Below are 25,857 nucleotides of genomic sequence, written 5' to 3'. Positions count from 1 at the left end.
CCTCCTTGAATAATGCAACGACATTAGCTACTCACCAGTCCTCCAGGACCTCGCCTGTAGCGAAAAGGACACGAAGATATTGGTCAAGGCCCCAGCAATCTCATCTCTTGCCTCTCAATAACCTGGGGTATATCCCATTAAGCCCTGGGGACATCCACCTTAATGCTCTCTAAGAGACCCAACACTACCTCCTCCTTTATTTTGAAATGCCCTAGCATATTAGCACGCTCCACATGATCTCCCTGTCCTCTGTGTCCTTCTCCTTGGTAAATACTGATGCAAAGTACTCATCCTCCATTTCCAAGTACATATTCCCTCCTTTATCCTTGAGTGGTCCTACCCTCTCCCTAGTTATCCCCTTGCTCTTGATATATGTATAGAATGCCTTGGGATTCTCTTTAATCATACTTGCCAAGGACTCTTCATAGCTCCTCCTAGCTTTTCTAATTCCCTTCTTGAGTTCCTTTCTGGCTTCTTTATAATCCTCAAGTGCTGTGTTTGATCCTAACTTCCTAAGCTTTACATAATTTTCCTTTCTTGACTAAATTCACCACCTCTCTCGACAATCCAAGGTTCCCATACCCTGCCATCCTTGTCCGTCCTTCCTTACTGGATCATACCTGTCCTGTACTCTGTGTAGTTGGTCTTTAAACACCCTCCATATGTCAGATGTGGACTTGCCCAAAAACAGCTGTTCCCAATTAATTCTCCCTAATTCCTGCCTAATGCTCCCATAATTTGCCCTGCTTCAATTTAGTACTCTCCTGTAAGGTCCATACTTATCCTTGTCAATAGCTATCTTTAAAACTTAAGGAGTTGTGGTCACTGTTCCCTAACTGTTCTCCCACTGGAAGGTCAGTCACCTGGCCAGGCTCGTTACCCAACACCAGGTCCAGTACAGCCCCTCCTCTCGTTGGACTATCGACATATTGATTTAAGAAACCCTCCTGGATGCACCTAACAAATTCTGCCCCATCTAAACCTCTTACACTAAGGAGGTCCCAGTTTATATTGGGGAAGTTGAAGTCCCCCACTACAACAACCCTATTAGTTTTACACCTTTCCCTAATCTGCCTGCATATCTGTTCCTCAGTGTCCCGGTGGCTATTGGGAGTCTGTAGTATAATCCCATCAGAGTGATTGCACCTTTCTTATTTTTGAGTTCTACCCATATAGACTCAGTGAGTGGGAGCCAGGACTTGGAATGCAAGGTGGGAGTTTTCAAAAGGAGTGAGTCTTGTGCTTGGTGTTCTTTTTCAGTGAGCAGGACCCTTAAAGAAGCATATTTGCATATTGTTAGTAATAATTGGCTAATTAGTTAATCAGCAGCAGCCAATAAAAAGAAGCTTAGGTTAAGTGGAGCTGCCGTTGTCAGAGTGGTTTAGTGTCAGAGTAGGGGACTGAGGCTTTGGCGAGAAGAGGCTGAGTAAGTGACCTAGGTGAGGGGAATGTGAATAGCTCTTTAAGAAAGCCTTCATTAAGAAGGCATAGGTAAGGTCTTTATTTTGTTGTCTGTAAATCCATGGTCCTTGATTCCATGAAGGCAGGATGGCAGTTAGGGCAGTGGAATGCTCCTCCTGTAAGATGTCAGGTTTCCCTGATGACTACATCTGCAGGAAGTGCACCCAGCTGCAGCTCCTGACTGATCGGGTCAAGGAGTTGGAGTTGGAGTTGGAGTTGGATGTACTCGGGACCATCCTGGAAGCTTAGACCCTCATAGATGAGACTTTTACCGAAGTGGTCACACTCGTAGTTGCAGGCTTCAGATAGATGGGTGACCACCAGGAGAATAAGGGGAGTAAGCAGTCAGTGCAGGGTTCCCCTGTGGCCATTTCTCTCAGCTTTGGATACTGCTAGAGGGGGATGACCTCTCAGGGCACAGCAGCAGCAGCCAGGATGGTGGCACTATGGCCGGCTCTGCAGCTCGGCAGGGAAGGGTAAAGTCAGGCAGAGCAATAGTGATAGGAGACTCAATCGGGGGACAGACAAGAGATCCTGTTGTCACGAAAGAGACGTCAGGATGGTGTTTTGTCTCCCAGGTGCTAGGATCGAGGATGTCTCTGAGTGGCTGCAGAATATTCTCAAGTGGGAGGTTGAGCAGTCAGAGGTCATGGTGCACCTCAGCACCAATGACATAAGTGGAAAGGGGGAAGAGCTCCTGTGCAGTGAGTAGAGGGAGTTAGGAAAGATGCTGAAAAGCAGGACCTCCAAGATAGTAACCTCTGGATTACTCCCAGTGCGACGTACTAGTCAGGGCAGAAATAGAATGATAGAACAGATAAATGAGTGGCTGAGGAACTGGTGCAGAGGGCAGGGTTTCAGGTTCTTGGATAATTGGAACCTTTTCTGGGGCAGGGGTGACCTGTACAAAAACGGTGGGTTGCACCTCAACTGGAGGGGAACCAATATCCTGGCCGAGAGTTTCGCTAGTGCTTCTCACGGGTTTTAAACTAGTTTGGCAGGGGGAAATGTTATTACAGCTTTATTTTGAGACCAGGTTTTCTTTTGTTAATCAGTAAATCTATTCAGTTTATAGCCCTTTTTTTTCTATAGGCCACTCAAGATGACCAATTAGAAACATTGACAAACAATAGGTTAAATGCAAGGAGTCTGACAATTATATTAATTTTGGACTTAAGATTTATGGGGACTAAGCCACTGGTGCCAAGATGACAAGAAGGTAGTTTCAATGATTTGATTGAGCCCTAGTTCAGATTTATTACCAGACTTTGCTGGCGATTGATTGACAATCTCTTTGGAGAGGTACAAGCTGAAATGTTCATGTTGTTGAGAGGATACTTGGTAATAGCTTTCAATACTGGCTTTCATGTTAATTATCTGATTTGTTGTTGTGTACAATCTAGAATTACTGAATTTTCAAAAATCTTTTTGATTAACTTGCTTCAGAAAGCCTCTATTCCACCCCCCCTCCCCTTTTAACCCAGCATTAATGTTGGTGTTAATGCCTAATGCAGAGGCTGCACACTCCTGTTTTTGATTCTTATCTTATTCTCATTGAAACTTCCCTCGTGATAAACGGGTCTTTAGTGTCCCGTTCTGCAAGTGGAGCTTCTGTGATTTGTGCATCGTGCAAGTACCCAAGCCTTCGTTTTCTTTTCAAATTTTCTTTCAGTTTGACAGTTTGCAGAGTTAAAAGCTCAAAATTGCATAATCCTAGACGCTTTGTTCTCTTGCTTCCCCCTCTGCAGGTGCATTGCCAAAAGATGAGCATGTAACTTCTACATATGCTGCTGTCTGATGGGGGAAGAGTGATTGCCTTTCATCTAATTTTCCTTTCTTTGTGTGCTATTGAATCCAGCTGCACTATTCTGTCAGCAGCACATTGGGCCACTTTTTCACTTTGTCACATTTCCTATGACTTTGAAAATTAAACTGTTTAAAAAGGGACTTTATGCATGGCTTTATTTTTAGTTTGCTTTCCAACTGAGGTCCTTTCCTGCTGATGGTTTTGTTTTGTGCACTGTGTTTCTTCAATTGTTTGGATGTGACTCAAGGGAAGTTTTGTTGGACTGAGGACAACCTTTCTGAAGTGATTCTGGCACCTCTTGTCACTGCATTGCATCTGTTCCAATTCCACTCTCAGTTCATATAAATGATGTCATTTACAAGAATTAAAATTGCAAACAGCAGAGTGTTGTGCAGATTTTTAATTAGTTTTGAGAGGACTTGTTTTCACTAGCAAGAGCAACATTTATTGTCCTCTTCCCCAAGTACGGGTGAGAAGCTGGCAATGTGCTGCCTTATTGAAGGTACACTAGTTCTGAGATTTGGATGCTGCAAAAATGAAGCAATAGTGATAATACTTCCAGGGCACAATGGTGCGCAAGTTGGATAGGAATCTGCAAGTGGTGGTGTTTCTATGGTGCCTGCTATTTATATCCTCAGCAGATTTGATGGGTGCTGTCACAAAAGTCTTGGTAGGTAATTGCGGTGGATTTTGTAGACCATTCACACTCCATCACTGGCACACCATGGATATAGTGAATGAATTCTTGAGGTGGAGGAGGGTTAGATACCAAAACAGCAGATTGCTATATTCAGGCTGATGTTTGAGATCTTTCAGTGTTGTTGGGCCCTTGTTCCATCAATTACTGGCTTGTGCCGTTTTAATATTTGAAAGGCTTTGGTGAATACCAAGGTGAGTCACTGCAGTATTTATGTATGTGGCTGGTCCAGTAAGTTTTCTGGGACACAGAAGGGAAAACCTGACCAAGTTGCTGAAAGGTTGTTGAGGGAAATGAGAGAAACAAAGAATATCGAAAAATCCTTTTTCATACGTGCAAGCTTGCCCTTAATCCTTGGGTTAGTTTCTCCTCCATCGTTGATCTACATTTATCCATAGTGTCTCAGATCGGCTCAGAGCTCTTCCACTGCTCTTCCACAATGCCGGATATTGTTTTCTGCACTTTGTGCAAAGTTTTCTATTGTATGTCTAGACATCCAGGAAATGACCTAAATCAATGTCTGTTTTTCCTCAAGGCTCAAAGGATTTTCATACAGCATTGAACTTCTCCTGTCACTTATTCTTCCTCAAGATATGGGTATCATTGACAAAGGCCAGCAATTGTTGTCTGTCACTAATTGATGTTGAACTGGGTGGATCCCTAGGCGGGTTCAATTATGAGTCACGAGACTGTAAATGCTGGAATCTGGAGCAACAATCTGCTGGAGGAACTCAACTGATCATCTGTGGGGTGGAAAGGAATTGTCGACGTTTGGGGGTTTTCACCCGCTGAGTTCCTCCAGCAGATTTTGCTGCTCAATTATGAGTTCACTGCATTGATGGCTCTTGAGTCACATGTAGGCCAAACCAAATAAAGTTAGAAGATTTCCTTTCATAAAGGACAGTAGCGATCTAGATGGGGTTTGATGGCAATCCAATAGCTTTACAGTTATCTTCAGTGATACCAGGAGTAGTTACTCAAGTTTAAATTTCTGAACTTTCATGGACTTTGAACCCTTTAGCCTAGTGAAACTCTTTTGGACTGTCTTCAATGCCAAAATTATCCTTTCTTAAATAAGGAGTTCAGAACTGCACAATACTCCCAGGTGTGGCGTCACTAGTACCCTATACAATAGTAACAGTATCTTCCTATTTCTAAACTCCAACCCTCTTGCAGTGAAAGTCAATGTGCCATTTGTTGCACCTACCAGCTAACCTTTTGCAATTCATGGACAAGAACATATAGGTCCCCCTGTACTTCGCTCATCTGTAATCTTTCACCACTTAGATAACAGTCTATAGATTCCACTTACTGATTTGGACTTTCCCCTCATCAACCAGCACCTGTCAAGTTTTTGCCCACTCACTGAACCTATGTATACCTTAATATCCCCATTGCAACATTCCCTCCCACCTGTTTTTGTGTCATCAGCAAACTTGGATACCTTGCACTTTGCTCCCTTCTCCAGGTCATCAATATAAATTATAAATAAGTCAGGGCCAAGAACTAGTCCTTCGGGTACTCCACTAGTTACAACTTTCAGCCTGATATAGCCCAATTTATTGTGACTCTGTCTTCTGTGTGAAAGTCATTCCATGGTTTTTAGAGACCAGGAAAGGATGGTTAAAAAAGAATTGTAAAGAGCCAGAAGATTTTGTGAGTAAACTAGCAAATAACACGAGCTAGTGTCATTTTTTTTTAAAAAATGAAGTAACTAAAGTAATCAATTATCCCTTCAAGGATGAGACTGAGAAACTAATAATAAGAGATGGCAGAGCTTCTAAATATTTTCAAGCTGTTTCCACAACAGAAGTTACAGAAAACATCCCAATGATAATACATAATCAAGGATGATAGGGAGAAAGGAATTTAAAATGGTCTCTATCACCAGAGAAAATTTACCAGGTAAACTATTAGGGCTCAAGGCCAACAAATGTCCTGGAACTCGGGGGCTAGATCCTAGGTTCTTAAAGGAAGCAGCTGTAAAGATAGATTATAGTCAATGCATCAACTGTCAAAATTCTCTGGATTCTGGAGAGGTCCCAGAGGATTGGAAAATCACTAATTAATGACTTGAATGAAAGGGCCAAGTGAACTTTAGCCAAGTTTGCTGATGAGGACACAGATGAAGAGAAATAGGGGTAGGTTAAGTAAGTAGGCTATTATCCACCATGGTAACTTGGCAGATTGGATTCAAAAATGGCAAGGCCAACATAAACAGGATAGTGGTGGAGGGGTGTTTCTCTCACTGGAGGTCTGTGACCAGTGGTGTTCCACAGGGATCAGTGCTGGGAATGTAGATGGCCTGATGAGTAAGTTTGAAGACGATACAAAAATTGATGAAATTGTGGATAGCGAAGAAGGTTGTCAAAGGATACAGCAGGATATAAACAAATTGGAGATACTGTATGGGCAGAGAAATGGCAGAAGACATTTAATCCAGACAAGTGTAAGGTGTTGTTCTTTGGAAGGTCAAATGTAAGGGGAATGTATACAGTAAATGGCAGGACCCTTCAGAGCATTGATATACAGAGGGGTCTTGGGGTGCAGGTCTTTAGCTCCCTGAAACTGATGACACAAGTAGGGTGTTTAAAGAAGGTGTACAGCATGCTTACCTTCATCAATCTGGGCATTTAGTATAAAAGTCAGGGAATCTTGTTGCAGCTGTATAAAACTTTGAGGCCATATTTGGAGTACTGTGTGCAGTTCTGGTCACCACACTGCAGGAAGGATGTGAAGGCTTTGGAGAGGGTGCAGAAGAGGTTCACTAGTATGTTGCCAGGATTAGAGAGTATTAGCTATGAGGAGAGGTTGGACAAACGTGGATTTTCTCTGGAGCATTGGAGGCTGAGCGTAGACTTGATCGAAGTATATAAAATTATGGGAGGCATAGATAAGGTAGATCATCAGTCGTCTTCCCAGGGTGGAAATGTCAACTACTAGAGGGCATAGCTTTAAGGTAGAAAGTTTAAAAGAGATGTACAAGGTAAGTTTTTTTTTACACAGAGGGTGATAGGTGCCTGGAAGGTGCTGCTGGGGATGGGGGCAGATGTGCTGTAAGCAGATATGTTAGTGACATTTAAGAGGTATTTAGACAGGCACATGAACAAGCAGAGACTGGAGGGATATAGACCATATGCAGGCAGATTAATTTAGTTTGGCATCATGGTCAGCACAGATATGAGAGGCTGAAGAGCCTGTTCTTGTGCTGTACTGTTCTATGTTCTCTAATGTGGGAACTGTGGGATTATTCAATTTGAAAGGACAGAGAAATAACTGATTATTATTTAGATGAAGTGAGAGTACAGAATATTACAGAACAATGGGGACTGGAGGTCTTGGTGCATGAAACATGAAGTTAGCATGCAGGTACAGAAATTAACTAGGAAAGCTAATGAACCACATGGGTGTCACGGTAGTGTAACGGTTAGCACGATGCTATTACAGCGTCAGCAATCGGGGTTCGATTCCCGTCGCTTTCTGTAAGGAGTTTGTACGTTCTCCCGTGTCTGCGTGGGTTTCCTCCGGGTGCTCCAGTTTCCTCCCACATTGCTAAGACGTACGGGTAGGTTAATTGGGTGGCGCAGACTCGTTGGGACGGAAGGGCCTGTTACCATGCTGTAAATAAAATTTAAAAAAAAATTAAATTAAAAAAAAATTTAATTTAGAAATATTGGCTTTTGTTGTAGGGGGTATGGAGAATAAAATTAGGAAGGTACAATTTTATGAGGTGCAGATGAGACCATATCTGGAATGCTGCATACAGTTTTGGTCTCCATATTTAAAGAAAGATGTGCTAGGATCAGATGCAGTGCCGAGAAGCTACACTAGGTTGGTTCCTGGTGAAAAAGGGATTGACATTGAAGAGGTTGAGCATACTCTATTCTGAGTAGGAATGAATCTTGCTTCTATTAGCCATCCAGATCATTGTTCACTGTGAACCTCGTCCCAAGTCCCTTTCATGTTTTTTTTTGTAGCGGTCATCTCCCCTGATCCTTGTCCCTATGTAGAGTCACATTCAGTGTTTCATAGTCTGAAACTAGGCACTAGGTTTCCATGTGGGAACAGGAGAGGTAAATTTACATAATGTATGGGAAAGTTCCTTGAGAGCGGATGGACATAAAGACTTACCAAGAACTGTGGGGATCCCAAATACAGAGGGTGTGTGCATGAAGCAACTTTGAAAAGGAAAGTGTGTGATAAACTTGCACAGAGGCACGGCTAGTAGAGCTGCTGACTCACATCTCCAATGACCCGGGATCAATTATGGTCTCCGGCGCTGTCTGTGTAGAATTTGCATGTTCTCCCTGTGGCCTGATGGCTTTCCTCCAGCTGCTTTACTTGCCTCCCACATCCCAAAGACGTGTGGGTTGATATATTAAATAGCCACTAGAAATTTTCCCTTGTGTGGGTTAGTGGTAGAATCATGGGGTTGGGAAGGGGATGTGAGGACAATTCTTTTTTAAAAAAAAACTAGTATAGGATTGGTCTAAAGGGTGGTGATGATTAGCACAGACTTGATGGGCTGAAGGGTCTAGTTCCATCCTGTGTAATTGTGACTACTTGAAAGAGAAATGTTTCTACCTGTTTGTGAATACCTGAAAGAGAATTATTCTCTGCAATATACATGTATGTTGCAGAGAATAAATAGCACAGAAATAGGCCAACCAGCCTAACTAACCCATGCTGGCATCCGTATTCCTTTGGAATCCTGTCCTTTTCCATCTATCTCATCTTCCTCTTGCTCTTCCTGTCCCTTGCACTTGTGTACATATCTAGTTTGCTGTTGAAAGCACTTAATTAATTTCATTCAACACTTTTTCAGAAGTAGTGATTTCCACATTCTGAAGTATTCTGAGAAGTCTATTTCTGTTAATTGCTCAATTGAATTCTTTAGCAGTGATGCTGGAAACAGTCAGCAGGTCAGGCAACATCTGTGGGAGGAGTTGTATTATTGACTCATTAGTAATGGCCTTGTATGAATGGTGTACACACACGTGTACACACACACACACACACACACACACACACACACACACACACACACACACACACACACACACACACACACACACACACACACACACACCCCTTTACCCTCTACCGCCCATTCAAAACCTTTGAGGCCTCAATCAGTTCTCCTTTCAAAAAGGGAAAAAGATCAACCTGTTCAATCATTGTCCAAAATGTCTGTACAACAATAAATTGCATTTATGTAGCACCACTAACAACAAAACATCCCTATGCTATTTCACAAGACTACCACCAAATGAAGTTTGGACAGGGCTACATAAGGAGATGTTAGAGCAAATGACTAAAAGTTCAGTCAGAGGAAGATTAAGATTGGCTTAAAGGAGGAATGAAAGTTGAGAGGCAGAGTTTAAAGAGGGAATTCCTGAGCTTGGGTTCCAGGCAGCTGGAGGCACAGCTACCAACATACGGGTAAATAAAATCCAAATTTGATTCATAGAGCCAAATTACAGAGGTGATGTGAGTGAGCACCCTTGACAACACTGCAGCATTTGACCAGAGTGGTATGAAGGAGCCCTGGGAAAACTGAAGATCATGATCATTGAGAGGAAAGCACTCTAATGGTTGGCGTCATGCCTTGTGCAAAGGAAGATGATTTTGGCAGTTGGTCATTCCCAGTCCCAGCGTATCACTGTAGGAGTTCCTGAGAGCAATGTCCGGGACCCAACTGCAGTATCAGAGATCTTCTTTCCATCATGAAATGGGGCTGTTGGCCGATGGTTACACGATGTTCAATTCCATTTGCAACTTCTCAGCAAGTGAAGCAGCCTGTGCCTGCTTGCAGCAAGACTTAGACAACATTCAGACATGGGTTGATAAGAGGCATGTAATATTTGTGCCATAAAATCTCCCAATAATGACCATCTCCATCAAGAGTCTACTCACCCATCCTTGGTATTCAATGGCATTAGCATTTCTGAGTTTCCCACCATGATTTTTTTCAGGGGGGTCACTATTAACCAGAAGTTCAACTGGATCAGCCACAAATACTGTGGCTACAAGGGAAGGTCAGAGGCTGGGTACCCTGTGGCAGGTGAACTCACTTTGTGACATCTCTGTAAGGTGGGAATCGGGACTGTGATGGAGTACTCTCCAGTTCTTAGGCTGATTGCAGCTCCTATAAACACTCCAAATGTTCAACATCCAGAAGCAAGCATCCCACTTGATTGGTGCTCCTTCCACCATTTTAACCGTTCAATCCCTACATCACCCTGACTCAGTGGCTACCATGTGTACCTTCAAGAAAATGTCCCACTATTCTGACAGCACCGCCCAAACCTGTGACCTTTACCACTATAAAGGGTGCAGATGTCAAGCATGCAAGTACATCACTATATGCATGTTTCCCTCCCAAGGTGTACACAGTCCTGAAATTATCACTGCTTGTTAATCCTGTAACTCCCTCCCCAATGATACCCTGGGGGTAACTTCACCAGAAGGGCTGCAGCAGAACATCTGGGGTTGGGCAAAAAATGCTAGTCTTGTTAATGGCATGAAGATCCTGAAAAATTAATAAATGAAGGGGGATAAAAGGCATAAATGCTTCTCACAAAAATTGGAGGAGCGCAAAAATATCTGAAAGTTAGAAGGATGAAGAAGATTAGCGGTAGAGGAGGGTCAGAACATGGAGCGATTGGAAACGGTGATAGAATTTTAAAAATGAAGTGATGGTAAACCTAAAGCTGGTGCAGACCTGGGAGCACAGGGGTGATGGTTAAATGTGACTTGGTGTGCACTGGGATATAGGCAGAAATTTTGGATGACCTCCAGTTTGTGGAAGGTTGAAATGACTAAGGCTGATCTAGAGTAATTTTAGGTGGTCCAATCAATTGGCGATAAAGGTATGTCTGATGATTTAGGGAATGAATTTTGGTGATTTTACAGATAAAAGTAATGAATATCAGTGAGGGTGTAATTATGTGGCCCAAAGCTTATCTCAACAGAAATGTGACATTAAGAATAGTTTTGGTCAATTTCATGGTTACCCAGGAGAGTGGAGGGTCAGTAGTAGGAAATAGAATCCAGGTCAGGAACTGAAGAAATTGTTTTGATCTTCCAATGCAATTTCTGCTCATCCATTCCTCAATGTTAGACGAGGTCTCTGGTAACTTGGAGAGTGGGAATGTCAAGGAAGGTAACAAGAGAGAGAGCTTGGAAATTGCTCTGTTTTTGCTTGAGGTTACTGAGGGGTAGCCACAGGAAGACATCAAAGAGAGATCCATGGGAGACAACAGAGGGACTGCTGTGGGAGCAGGAAGAGAAGGCATTGTTGTGATTTCCTGTCTGTGAATGAAACCCAGAAGAGTGTAGTCTGTACCAGGGCTAGGATAACTAAAGGACTTGACAGAAGGCTGGTGTGGTTTAATCACATCAAGTGTGATGGGCAAGATGGATAGTCTTTGTCATAGATACATAACTACAGTTGGTATCTTGGATAAGGTCCATTTGCAAACTGTGACATAGAGTCCTGCTTGGAGGCATTCAAACAAAGGATTTCAAGAAAAAAAATACATGAGATTATTATGCTGCAGTGTTTTCAAGGATGCCGGTGAAAAAGTGAGAGGAAGGATGGGGTGGGTGTTTCCAGGGGTGGAGAGTTAGTTTTTCAAAGTTTATGCTAGCAGATTTGAAAGGGGTTTGCCGCAACATCTGATGGGAGAGAATTGTTAACAATATCAGTTAACATAGGCTGGGAGGAGTAGGACAGAATTTGGGTGGGCTGGAACAGTAAAAATAGAGGTCTTATGGGACAAGGTGAGGTTGCAGTGGTAGAGGTTTCATCCAACCGTCTAGTCGATGAGAAGGAAGCAACAGAGGTAGCTGATTGGATGAACTTGATCTTGGTGGCAAAGTCCTTGAGCTCCTCAGCCTTGTCAATGCTAGTGTTGATTCCAGAAATGAGTAGAGGTTAAAGAAAATGATTTGGAGTGGAAGCAAAATCCTAAAGGCTGTCTCTTCATTCAAGATTGATTCTGGAATACAGAGCATAGGACCTGATATCCTCCAGTCAGATCTGTCAGCTAGTGGTATATCTCAGTGCTTTGTTACAAATATTGTTGTTTTACTAAACATATGATGCCATTCATAAATGATTACATAGACCCTTTGGTTATTGAGCACTTTCAGTTTCTGAATCGTTAATGCATCCATTCTGAAAGTTTTCTATTGTAGACCATTCAGTCTGAAGGGAAATGGCTTTTTTAAGTGTTGAATAGTATCCCAACTTGAATCACAATTCTATATAAAAAAAAACTGGAAAGGAAATTTGATTTATTGTCCAAATTAAACTGTTTTTGAAGTGGATTAGAGTGCATGGATTCCAAATAACCTTGTAATGATTAGCCAATCCTTGGCATTGTTGACGGAAGGAAAACACACCAATGCCTGAGTGACAGTATTTCCTAAACTCGTGCACTTATCCATGTCTATTTAAAACGCTGAAAGTAGAAACCTGAAGTGAGTGTCTCCAAAGCCTCAGCAAGTCTACGGCAACTAGCTGTACTGGCTCAGTGAGTAGTACCACCAACTCTTTGTACATAAATTAGTAACTGACTACTTCCACTTGCATTAATCTATGACATTACAACTTTTGCCTGTGTTTGTTTTGTCTGTATTCAATTGTGCGGGCCTTGTGATTTTAGCTAAGCCATTAGATCTAATATTGAGGAATTGCTATCATTTGAAGATGGGAGTGTGAGAGCTGCCACTTTAAAAGATTGTGATGTTTGGTGTCTTATTTTTGTCCAGGCATTTCTTATGTATCAAGCGTTGATTGTCTTATGAAATTGCTCTTTTGCTGATTTTTAGAAGATGTGTATAATTTTGGTTTTGGAGAGTTTAAGAGAATGCAAGATATTGCTCCCTCTTGGAATTAAATGAGCAATTTCTTCAGCATGATAGGGAACAAAGGTTACAGACCTGAAATGTTAACTCTGTTTTTCCCTCCACAGATGTAGGATTTTCTGTTTCATTTCCAAGTTCCAGCATCTGCAATTCTTTGCTTTCTAACTGCAAAGGATCACTGTGTTCCTTTTGTATCTACTTGGTTCTTTGCATGCTGATTATTACTTTTGTCCATCATCATTATAGCAGGCAATGCATTTGCAGTGTATAACCAACATGTGCTGCCTGTTTACATTGTTGAAGTTTTGAGAAATTTAAATTCCCGAAAGCACCCAGGTTTTAAGTCCATGATTTTTACTTTATCTGTAGATAAATCTGACGGTCCCCAAGAAACTGACATGGAAGCTAGGTCATGATTCTGCCGCAAAATGTAAGTACTCCTGTGGTACCTGCTCATTTGCAAATTGTTTATTGACTCGTCAAGTCATCAGAGAGCAATTGTGAGTGGTGACCACCAGGTAGAGCCAGCCTGCATCTCTTGAAGGGAGCCCTGTTAAGGCTGGAGCAGGTACTGGGGTGGGAGTATTTGAGCCAAGGCGCCGACATTGGTCTGGAGCAGGCATGTTCACCTGGAGGATGAGACGACGAGAAGAACGCGATCATTAATCACGGGTGAAGTTGGATAAACTGGGAAGTTTGTCATTGTTCAGAGGTGGACATGGAGGTTGTTGGTACAGGTGAGATTGGGTTGGGAATTTGTAGTGGTGGAAGTGTGGGGTGCTGTTGGGCAGAAGTCACAAGCTGGAGGATGAGATGGAGTGTAAAGTGGGGGGCCCTGAGGGAAAGTCAGGTAAAAGAAAATTAATTAGTGCACCTATCTGACGTGCATTTCCAGCACCAGCCTGAACATGCAAGGAAGATCCCCTTTTAGCTTTACGAAAGCATTCTTCACAAGTGTATTGAAAGCTTACTTTTGCACATGCATGGCTGAAGATTATAGTACTGGCATCTAGATGTGTGTTACACCTTGTTAGTGCTCACTGCACATGCCCTGGAATTTTTGAGCATTTATGCATCAGTACACCAGGGAGCAGGAATTAATATTGCTGATTTGACTCAGAGTTCTTGATTTTAAGTAGTGTTTTGATTTCCTTTGAAATTAGATGAGCTAATGCACAAAGTTCTGTTCTTCATACAATAGCAGCAGTACGTCTATCCCTGTCACCTCATCACTGAGAATCGTATCTTCTGTCTGACTAGGTCCCACTCTTTGCAACACCTGCATTACATCTATTCGCTGTTCTTGGACCCAGCTTTGACCAAGTTTATCTTCATGACTCGTAGTTTCCCTCATCTTCTTTGCCTTGCCATCCACATTTCCCTCGCACTATTTGAAGTGCCCAGGGATAGTTTTCCACATTCAAGATGGTGCATTGCTGAAATCTCATTGCTGTTTTTTTGCCTCCTCATCCTCTATTCCAAAAGCTCAGAGTCCCTCACTAATGCATCTTCTGCTCATTAGTGTTTTGTTACTAATTGTGTGTTTTCCTTACTCTGGGCATTCCAATATAATGTGATATAAGAATGCCTTTTGTTTTTGCTTTGAGAATTGTGCCAAATGACTGGACTGTAATTAAGTTGCATGTTGTGTGAAAGACTTAGTAATATGAATGGATTAATCCAAGAAGTTGAGGAGGGAGCACTCAGAAGCTTTGCAGAGAGACTGAACTTCAGCCAGCTGGCCAGTGTCACATTCAATTAGGTTTGAGGTTTGGAGTTTCTTTGTTCTGAAGCTTGTGCTCTTGGTCCACACGACCTTTTCCCAGACTTCTCGAACCAATGAACACCCTATTGTTTTCAACCTCTGAATGTGGCTTTGAGACTCCACCCTGCCTCCTCTTTCATTGAATCTAACATTTTTCACCAGAGATTTGAGGATTAGGAAATAATCATGAAAGAAATGAATGGGTTAGAGTCAAATTGGATGCAGAAAGAGGTAAAGAAACTGGATGAGAAGGGAGAGAAAAGAAGACAAGGGAAAACTGAGAATTTAAAGCATTTCAAAAAGCTGTGGTTAGCATCTTAAGAATGAAATTCCATGATTTAGAATCCTCTTTTGTGCTGGAGAGGTTTATAGGCAATAGAGGAACGTCATAATGCGTGGGTATTTGAAATTTGATTTAAGTACCAACCCAAACATTGTGGGTCAGTTGGCAATTAATACCAAGCAAATTGGGTCTGTATAAAGATCATGAGTCTTTTTTCCCTTCATTGCCAGATACTTGTTCGTTGTTATTAGTAACGATTTTGGCAGTTACATCAAGGCTATTCAACGTGATGTAGATCAAATCAGCACTAACTAGTTTAAAGGAATACATCTGTTATTTTTAAACTTAATAAATGTTAGTGATTTTTTTTCAGTGTAGCTTATTTTCCTATGGTTGTTATAATGATTCCAAATGCAGTTTTTTAGTTTACTTTCAGCATGAAGTCTGATACCTCAGCATGTTCTGTAAAGCTTCCAAGCTCATAGCTATTTCTCTCAATAACACTGAAAGCTCTTTCATCCTTCCTTCTTTTTCCTTCAGGATTCTCTCCTAGTTTACTTGGAAGATATTTTCCAGAATCCTGGCAATAAGAGCCCATAAATTTTAACAACACTCTGGTGTGAGTTCATCAGGAGTGTCAGGACTGCACCCAAACCTGCTCACAGCCAGTTATTCACACTGATCTTTGCACGGTGGGTCAGAAACTTGGGAAAGGTACACCTTTATTCTTTCTGATCTACTTATTTTCTATTGCTTTCATCAAAACAGCTTTTGCACTCATGATCTTTTATTCATTTTTTTTTGTATATCCAATTTTATTGCACTGACTGATGAGAAGGACTATAATGTAATAAAAGTCCTGCTTTTATATAGTGACTTTTTATGACTGGTCATTCAGAACTATTTTGCTCCCACTGATGTGCTTCTAATTTATTACTGCTTGTAACATTGGAAACATGGGAGCCAATTTTACACACAGTGAGCTCCCAAAAAAAGGGCAATGTGATGACCAGAAAATGTATTTCTCTGTTTCATGAAGGAAAATATTGCCCAGAAAACTAGAGATGACTTCCCTTGACTCCTTCTGATATGGTGTTATAGAACCTTTTATATCCACCCTGGATCGCTTGATGTTTCTTTTTAAAAAATGACACATCTGAGTCCAGCATTCCCACGGTATTTCTACACTTCAGTCTCAGCATAAGTTTTGTCTTTAAGGCTCTAGACTAGGATTAGAATCCACAGCCTTTGATTGTGTTGGTTGCTTTCCTGAAGCAGCAGAAACTGTAGATGGAGTCAATGGAGGGGAGGCTGGTCTTCATGATAGACTGGGCTGTGTTCAAACTCTCTGAAATTTCTTGCAATCTTGGGGCAGAGCAGGTGCCGTAGCAGGCTGTGATGCATCCAGATAGGATGCTTTCTATGGTACATCTATACATAAAAAAAAAATTGGTGAGGGTCAATGGGGACATGCTAAATTTCCTTAGCCTTTTAGGAAGTAGAGGTGCTGGTGTTTTCTGCTTGTGTTTCTGTTTATCCAGTCTACCACAAAAACCAGCCTCTCCCCCATTGCCTCTGTCTACAATTGAGTATTTTATAGTTCACAAAACCCACACCTAGGATCTTCCAGTACACAAATTATACTGGCAGGCACCTTATAAATTTTACAGAAAGCTGTACCATAGCATTATGATAGAAATGTGTGATAGATTGGATAGCGTGCCCTTTAGTCAGCAGCTATCTTGTATATCTTCCAAATGCGTTCTTTAAAAGGCCTTTAGAATTTTTTCCAGAATTTCCAAAGTGGATAAAGATCAATAAATAGTCTGAACAAATTTCGCATTGGCTAACACATTATTGCATCTCAGAGTTGTTGTGATTGGCGGTAATAGTGGTATGCTTTGGGCCAAATCAAATTAAAAGTACATTCTTTTTCCTAAGCCAAATGGCTTTTGAAATGTTGTTGATCTACAATGCGAGACAGATCAAGAAAATATTTGTGAAACCACAAGTCTGAAATCCTCAATAATTTTAATATAGAACAATTGTCTGCACCAAATTTTTAGAATAGATAAGGTTTGCAGAACTTTAAATGGGTGCGTACATGTGCTGCTGCTGCCAGATTAAGAAGGTTGGAAGAAACCCAAACTGCCAGAACCAAGTTCACTTGCTCTGCTTTTGTTTCTGACTGTGTAAAAGAAGCTTTGTCTGCCCAAACTGGGGCTTAGCATTCCACTCGACTGTTTCAATGCTGATGCTATATTTACCAGAAGAGTGCAAAAATTAAAAATTTAAAAGGTTTAAAGTGGAGTCAGGATCTCAAGAAGGTGCTGTCATACTACAACACAAACGTGGGAATGTTCCGACAAAGTTGTACTGGCACGGTAGGTAGTGGTTAGTGTAATGCTATTACAGTGCCAATGACCCGGGTTCAATTCCGGCCGCTGTCTGTAAGGAGTTTGTACGTTCTCCACATGTCCGCGTGGGTTTCCTCCAGGTGCTCCGGTTTCCTCCCACATTCCAAAGACGTACGGGTTAGGAAATTGTGAGCGTGCTGTGTTGGCGCCAGAAGTGTGGCAACACTTGCGGGCTGCCCCCAGAACACTTTATGCAAAAGATGCATTTCACTGTGTGTTTCGATGTACATGAGACTAATAAAGAGATCTATCTTGTCTATCTCATCTAAAATTCTTGATGGCCTTTGGTGGGGGATGGGCATCATTATCTGCAGAGTTAAATTTTTTTGGGTGTGACAAAACTGGAAATTATTTCTTTCAATAAAACTTGGAGGTGGAGCTTTCACTGCTACAATCACAAACTCTTTTACTGAGTGGTGTTGCATAAAGTTTAATTTTTTCAAGATCACTTACCTGCAGAAATTAGTCTCCATCTTATGTTCACATCATGATGGTGTGCAATGGGTCCACAACATGCCCAATCTCAGTGAAGACTGGTATCAAGCACCACTGTGTCATTGCCTCAACACTTTTTACAATCATTCTCACTGCAGTACTGCACCACATCCAGTAAGCTTCCCACTGGAATGATGCTAATCTGCAGGGCTAAAAGGAAGCTTTTCAACCTCTGGTGTTTACACTTGAACTAAGGTCACATGAACCTGGTAGTCGAGCTGCAGTATGCCAATGATGTTTGTGTAATTCAGAGGCCAAGACCAAGCCCAAACCGGTTGGCTAGGGAGAGTGAGCAGGAAATAGACAGGAGTTATAAAGAGTTTGTAGACAGCACCTCTGTGGCGGTCCCCCTCGAAAACCGATATCTGATTTTAGATTCGGTTGGAGAGGATGACCTGATAGAGGAAGACCTCAGCAACCGGGACCTTGGCACCGTGCCTGGTACTGTGGTCCAGCGGAGGAAGCGAAATGCAGTGGTTATTGGGGATTCTATAGTAAGGGGTACGGATAGCAGATTCTGCGAAACCGACAATGAGTCTCGGATGATGTGTTGCCTCCCTGGTGCCAGGGTACGGGATATCATGGACTGGGTCCAGAATATTCTGAGGGGAGAGGGTGAGCAGCCAGAAGTCTTGGTACATGTAGGTACCAATGACATAGGTAGAAAAAGAGAAGAGGTCCTGAAGGAGGAATACAAGGCATTGGGGAGAAGGTTGAGAAGTAGGACCTCAAGGGTAGTAATCTCAGGATTACTACCTGTGCCACGTGTCAATGATAGGAAGAATAGAAAGCTCTGGCAGATGAATGCGTGGCTGAGTGACTGGTGCAGGGGGCAGGGCTTCAGATTTTTGGATAATTGGGACCTTTTTTGGGGGAGGCATGACCTATTCGCTAAGGATGGGTTGCACCTAAACTCCAAAAGTTCCAATATCTTGGCGGGAATGTTTAATATAGTTGTAGGGGAGGGTTTAAACTGATCTGGCAGGGGGATGGAAACCAGGATGTTAGGTTACAAGATGCTAAGGTAAAGGAGGATGTTTATAGAAACAAGTCCAATGAGGATGGCAAGAAGGACAGGCAGGTGAGAAGTCAGGATAATTTGCTGAATAATAGAAGTACAACAAGTCAGGATGTTAGGATACAGAATGTTAGGATAGGGGATGAGGTATATAGGAACATGTCTAAGGTAGTATGTAGTGAAGATGGTAAGAAGGATAGACAGGTGGAAAGCCAGGATAATCTGCTGAACAATAGAAGTACAACAAAATTAATAGCAGATACTGGACTAAACGTACTATATTTAAATGCACGTAGCATTAGGAATAAAGTAGATGACCTAGTGGCACAACTACAGGTTAATAAATACGACATTGTGGCAATCACCGAGTCATGGCTTTATGATGGATGTGATTGGGAACTGAATGTCCAGGGGTACACAGTGTATAGGAAGGATAGGCGGGTAGGCAGAGGGGGAGGTGTGGCCATGATGGTTAGTAGTGATATAAAATCAATAGAAAAGAAGGATATTGGGTCAGAGGAGGTGGAATCCTTGTGGGTAGAGCTAAGAAATAGCAAGGGTAAAAGGACAATAGTAGCAGTCATATATAGGCCCCCTAATAGCAGTCAGCAAGTGGATGATAAGTTGCAGTTTGAGATAGAAAAAGCATGCCAGAGTGACAATGTGAAGATAATTATGGGGGATTTTAACATGAAGGTGGACTGGGAAATCCAGAATGGTGGTAGTACTCAGGAGAGGGAGTTTGTGGAATGTCTAAGGGACGTTTTTCTAGAGCAGCTTGTTGAAGAGCCCACCAGGGGATCGGCTGTTTTGGATTGGGTGCTGTGTAATGAACCGGAGGTGATTAGGGAACTAAAGGTAAAGGAACCACTGGGAACCAGTGATCACAATATGACTGAGTTCAGTTTCAAGTCTGAGAAGGAGAAGCTGATAACTGGTGTATCGATATTTCAGTGGAACAAAGGAAATTACAATGGTATGAGAGAGGAGTTGGCCCTAATTAATTGGAAGAGTAAGCTGGCTGGAGGGACGGCAGAGGAGAAATGGAAGGAATTTCTACAGGAAATAAGGAAAATGCAGGATAGATATATTCCAAGAAAAAAGGTTTTGAATGGAAAAAAGGCACAAATGTGGATAACGAGAGAGGTGAAGGCTAAAATAAAAGCAAAAGGGGCGGCGTACAAAGAAGCAAAAATTAGTGGGAAAACAGAAGACTGGGAAGCTTTTAAAAACCTGCAGAGAGAAACTAAGAAGGTCATTAGGAAAGAAAAGATGAATTATGAAAGGAAGTTGGCGGATAACATTCAAAAGGATATTAAGAGTTTTTTTAAATACATAAGGTGTAAAAGAGAGACACGGGTTGATATAAGACCAATTGATAACGGTGCAGGAGCTATTATAATGGACGATAGAGAGATGGCAGAGGAATTGAATGAATATTTTGCATCGGTCTTCACTGTGGAGGACATCAGCAATGTGCCGGTTAGTCAGGAGTCTCACGAAATGGAATTGAGTTCAGTTAAGATTACTAGGGAGAAGGTGCTAGGAAAACTAAATGGGCTAAAGACTGATAAGTCTCCCGGACCGGATGAGGTGCATCCCCGGGTTCTGAAGGAGGTGGCTTTAGAGATAGCGGAGGCATTGCCGATAATTTTCCAGAAATCGATAGATTCCGGCGTGGTTCCGGAGGACTGGAGGGTCGCAAATGTAGTTCCGTTGTATAAGAAAGGTGGGAGGCAGCATAAAGGAAATTACAGACCTATTAGTCTGACGTCAGTGGTGGGAAAGTTATTGGAATCTATCCTCAAGGATGGGGTTACGGAATACCTAGAGGCGCAAGGCAAGATAGGTCCTAGCCAACATGGTTTTGTGAAGGGAAGATCCTGCCTGACCAACCTATTGGAGTTTTTTGAAGAATTCACAGGTAAGGTGGATAAGGGAGAGGCGGTAGATGTTGTGTATTTAGACTTTCAAAAGGCCTTTGATAAGGTGCCTCACAAGAGACTGATTAATAAGATGAGAGGTCATGGAATTACGGGTAGGATAACAGAATGGGTGGAGCATTGGCTGGTTGACAGGAAGCAAAGAGTGGAAATAAAAGGATCTCGTTCTGGTTGGTTACCGGTTACTAGTGGTGTGCGCAGGGGTCGGTGTTGGGACCGCTCCTTTTTACCTTGTACATTAACGATTTGGATGATGGAATAAATGGTTTCGTGGCTAAGTTTGCGGATGACACCAAGATAGGGGGAGGAGTAGGGAGTATTGAAGAGATAGGAAGGTTGCAGAGGGACCTAGACAGTTTAGGAGAATGGGCAAGGAAATGGCAGATGAGATTCAATTTAGAGAAATGTGCAGTTGTACACTTTGGAAGCAGAAATAAGCGGGCAGATTATTATCTAGCAGGAGAGAAAATCCAAAGCAGGGAAGTACAAAGGGACTTGGGGGTACTCGTGCAGGATACCTTAAAGGTTAACCACCAGGTCGGATCGGTGGTAAAGAAAGTGAATGCTATGTTGGCATTCATTTCGAGAGGTATAGTGTATAAAAGTAAGGAAGTGTTGATGAGGCTCTACGGGGCACTAGTGAGGCCTCATTTGGAATATTGTGCGCAGTTTTGGGCCCCACATCTTAGGAAGGATGTGTTAACGTTGGAGAGGGTTCAGAGGAGATTTACGAGGATGTTACCAGGAATGAAAGGGCTTACATATGAGGAGCGTTTGTGGGCTCTTGGACTGTACTCACTGGAGTACAGAAAAATGAGAGGGGACCTCATAGCGACATTTAAAATATTGATAGGAAAGGACAGAGTAAATGTGGCTAGGCTGTTTCCCTTGGTGGGTGAGTCCAGGACCAGAGGGCACAATCTTAGAATTAGAGAGTACAGTTTCAAAACAGAGATGAGGAAAAATTTCTTTCGCCAGAGGGTGGTGAATTTGTGGAACTCCTTACCACGTACAGCAGTGGAGGCCAGATCAGTGGGGGTGTTCAAGGAGGAGATAGATATCTAGATAGTCAGGATATCAAGGGATATGGGGATAAGGCCGGTAATTGGGATTAGAATAGATTTTCTTCTTCTTCTTCCCCCATTCCCCATTTCTCATTTCTATTTCCCTTTCCTTGGAGCAGACTCGATGGGCTGAGTGGCCTGCTTCTGCTCCCTTGTCTTGTGATCTTGTGAAACCATTAGTAACAAAAGAATGGGTCTTGTACTCCACATCCCTTCCCTCCTAGATGCTTCTGAGACTTGGTTTACTACATCAGGCACCTCAAGGTACTGGAGAGATACCACCAACACTCTCTCTGCAAAATCCTCCAAATTCACTGGAAGACGAAGCGAACCAATGTCATTATCGACTCATATGCCAACATCCCTAGCACGGGAGGCCAAATCCCTCACAGCTGGCTTTACGCATGCCACATTGTTCACATGGCTGGTATCAGACTCCTCAAATAGACATTCTGATCTGAGCTGTGACCTTGGAAGAAATTACCAGAGGATGGTATCAAAGCCTCCTTGAAAATTGCAAAAATTCCACTGACCACTGGGAATTTTTGGCCCAAGTCTGCTCAAAGTGGAGAATCCCAGTATAAATGGTGGAGCGGACTCATCACCTCACAAACTATCCCTCAACCACCTCATGCCCCATCTGTGGAAGATCTGTAGTTCCCACGTTAGCCTCGTCAGCCATCCCAGAACACAGAAAACGCAGGCCTATGTTCTGAGACAAATATGATATCTCCCAAGGGACCATCTAAGAAATGTTTTAAATCCTAAGACTGAGACATTAGGTTTCACCAAATATGATTCCTTTTGGCTGGCAGAAGCTCAGATTGAATCAAGGCAAAATACTATTTCTAAATTTTGGTGTGTGCATGTATGTGCTTGTGATAGAAATTTACAGTGCAGAAAGCAACTTGGCCCATCGTACCCATGCTAGCCAAAGATAGGGAAGCTCAATCTCTTTTTGGTCAGTAAAACTGCAGATGACAGCTCTTTAAATGTTCAAACAGCTACTTTTTAAAGTTTGTATCTGCAACATTTCCTGTGCTCACCAGGAGGGTGTGTACAGCTTCCTTATAGATAAAGTTTAAATTTTAAGATAAGATATCTTTATTAGTCACATGTACAACGAAACACGCAATGCAATGGATCTTTTGCGCAGAATGTTCAGGGGGCAGCCCGCAAGTGGTGCCACAACATAGCATCCCCACAACTTCTTAACCCATACGTCTTTGGAATGTTGGAGGAAACTGGAGCACCTGGAAGAAACCCACACAGACACGGGGACAACATACAAACTCCTTATAGACAGTGACAGGAGGTTCTAGAGTCATTCAGCTTAGGATCAACTCAGGACTCTGTCTTTGTAGGCCAGGTATCTGGATCTGAAAAAAAAAGTCATACAGGAAAGTGATCGAGTGCTGAAATAATATCTGATACCCGTTTCCCCTTGGCTAGTCTGACTACAACTGTAAAGTCCCCCAACACTGTAAACTGGATCTGATGCCTCTCTCTACCACTGCAATGCTCTGACATTCCTCACAAAATGTATATCATTTAAGCCAAAATGAATTTAGGTCTCATATTAAATACATGCATAACAATAAAATGAATGATGACTTGATATTAAATTGGAAGCTTTACTTGCTTCCATTATGATTATAACCTAATTTAAATACAACATAGTAGCCCTTCATGCTGTAATAATTGTAATAATTTATATTAATGAAGCACTGCACTAGATATTAAGTTTTTGTATTATACAGAATTAACTGACAGAACATTTCTCTGTGTTTGCCTGAAATCCTCTGCTATTATTTTGGTATGTGATCAGCCATTTAGAAATGGCTGACATTTCCATTTGAGTAGCAATTTAAAAAAAAATCTGATCATAGTACATTAGTCTTGTATGTGCATTAGAAAACATATGTGCATATGAGAAGACTCTGAGTATTATTTAAGTATTCAACTCTGCAACGAAACATAACTAACAGAAGTGTTCCTGAACGTATGACATACATTACAGACAGGTCAGTAATTGGAATTTTTCTTGGATTCTGCACACCTGTCCCCAGGCTGAATTCATTTTGTTAAAGATTTCTAAATATGTGGAGCTGCTTAAATCTGCATCCAAAGCTTACTATACTTTTTAGAACATTGTCCGAAGCATAACATTCGTTTGCATGTATGTTTCAGAATGAGTGATGTTAGAGAAATGTTTTCATTTCCTATGCAAGTGCTGATCTGTCATTAAGCATTTTACAAAATTATTTTTGAGTATTTAATAGATGATGCTGAATAAATGGCATAAGGCACACTTAAGTTCATCAAATCCTAAGTAGGTTTCAATGTTATATTGAAACAAAATGAACATGTAATTTGATTATATATTAATATTACCACAGTAGCTGTCAGATTTATCTCTCAGAATGATATGAGTTTTGTGAAGTTAATCTGAATTCTTTTGTGTGACCGGTCACTCTAGGGGTATAATTATCGTAGTTCGTCAAGTCTGTTACCAAGTTGGAATTCCATACATCTCACATAGTTTGCTTTTTAAAAAGACATGAATTTCATTCTGAATGCCCTTCATTGTTTCCAGCCCAAGAAAAAAAAACACATTAATGAAGTTGTTTTGTAAACACCACAAACCAATGCTGAAAATTGGGTAGACTATTGGTGATGTAAACAAAAAACACTGGAACCACTCAGCAGGTCAGGCAACATTTGTGGAAAGAGAAAATCTTAATGTTTCAGCTCAAAACAAAAACTTCCATCAGAACTGCCTTTACATCTTTTATTTCAGACTTCCAGGATTTGCCATTTTTCCTGAAAAAAAAATTCAGCAAATATTGTATCCAAACCAAGGCAATTTTTTTCAGGTTTAAAATGTGAACAAATAAAATACTACTTGTGGATTGTGCTTCCTGTTGTCCTTGCTCTCTTCCAGTGCAAGCTTTCTTTGACGGTAATTGTTGTGACAAAAATCAAATTTGAAGCTGAGATTCTTCGATCAACCTCCTCCAAAAAGGCTGCTGCAAGTCTGCCTTCTGCAGATCAGGATAAGGGAGAGTGGGGCAAAGGATGAGGCCTTTCAGGGCTGGAGCATCTTTACCCAAAAAAATAAATCCTGGGTTTTCAAGCTAGGGTATGTGCCTTTTTTAGTAGGGCACGATGATTTTGTTTTTCATGCAAGTTGTTATAACTGAGTGGTGATGTCTATGTCTAGAAGAAATACATCATACTGAAGTGAGCCATAGCAAAAAAAAAGTTTGGGACTGCCAAAATTAATCTAGTACAGGAGGGAGGGTTTTTGACTCGTGGGACATTGAGGCTAGCTTAGAGGCAAAAGGGACCTGTACAAGTTGAAAGGTTGCCATTTAACAGACTGAGACCAATATCCCAACAAGGAGGTTCACTTGTATGGTTGGGGAGTATTTAGAGCACCACAGCACAGAAACAGTCCCTTTGGCCCATCTAGTCCATGCCAACCTTATTTTCTGCCTACTCCCATCTACCTGCACCCGGACCATAGCTCTCCATACCTCTCATTCATGCACCTCTCCAAACTTCTCTGACATGTTACCATTGAACCCGCATCCACCACTTCCGCTGGCAGCTCGTTCTGCACTAACACCACCCTCTGTGAAGTAGTTTCCCCCTCAGATTCCCCTTAACTATTTACTTTTCACCCTAAACCCATGACCTCTAGTTCTAGTCTCACCTAACCCAGGAAAAAGCTTGCATGCATTCACCCTATCTATACCCCTCATAATTTTGAATACTTCTATAAGATCTCCCCTCATTCTCCTGCACTCCAGGGAATAAAGTCCTAACCTGTTCAACCTATCCTTGTAACTTAGGTCCCAGCAACATCCGTGTAAATTTTCTCTGCACACTTTCAAGCTTATTGATATCTTTCGTGCAGGTAGGTGACCAGAACTGCACACAATACTCTAAATTCAGCCTCACCAAATTTTACTTAAATTGTCAGAGGACTGGACACAGGCAATTAGTAATAGAAAAAAGGAATAAGCCA

At 41.8% G+C, this 25,857-nt stretch overlaps 1 protein-coding gene across 7 annotated transcripts in view; it reads left to right on the top strand.

The window, feature by feature from the left end:
* Positions 1-25,857, top strand: part of slco4a1 (solute carrier organic anion transporter family, member 4A1) — a 135,954-nt gene that overhangs the window by 48,700 nt on the left and 61,397 nt on the right. For 2 of the 7 annotated variants that reach the window (XR_007957607.1, XM_052031568.1), the window contains exons 1-2: positions 12,447-12,505; positions 13,209-13,269. The exons of 1 other annotated variant lie outside the window; for it this stretch is intronic. The gene's annotated coding sequence lies outside the window, so the exon portion shown is untranslated. Of the gene's footprint in view, positions 1-12,446; positions 12,506-13,208; positions 13,270-15,427; positions 15,602-25,857 lie in introns of those variants that run through there. 4 more of the 7 variants (XM_052031572.1, XM_052031571.1, XM_052031570.1 and 1 more) reach the window with 4 other exon arrangements.

This window comes from Pristis pectinata, chromosome 16 (assembly GCF_009764475.1).
Source record: "Pristis pectinata isolate sPriPec2 chromosome 16, sPriPec2.1.pri, whole genome shotgun sequence".
NCBI lineage: Eukaryota > Metazoa > Chordata > Chondrichthyes > Rhinopristiformes > Pristidae > Pristis > Pristis pectinata.
Note: the sequence above shows the minus strand (reverse complement) of the source record. Positions and strands in the feature narration are given on the sequence as shown.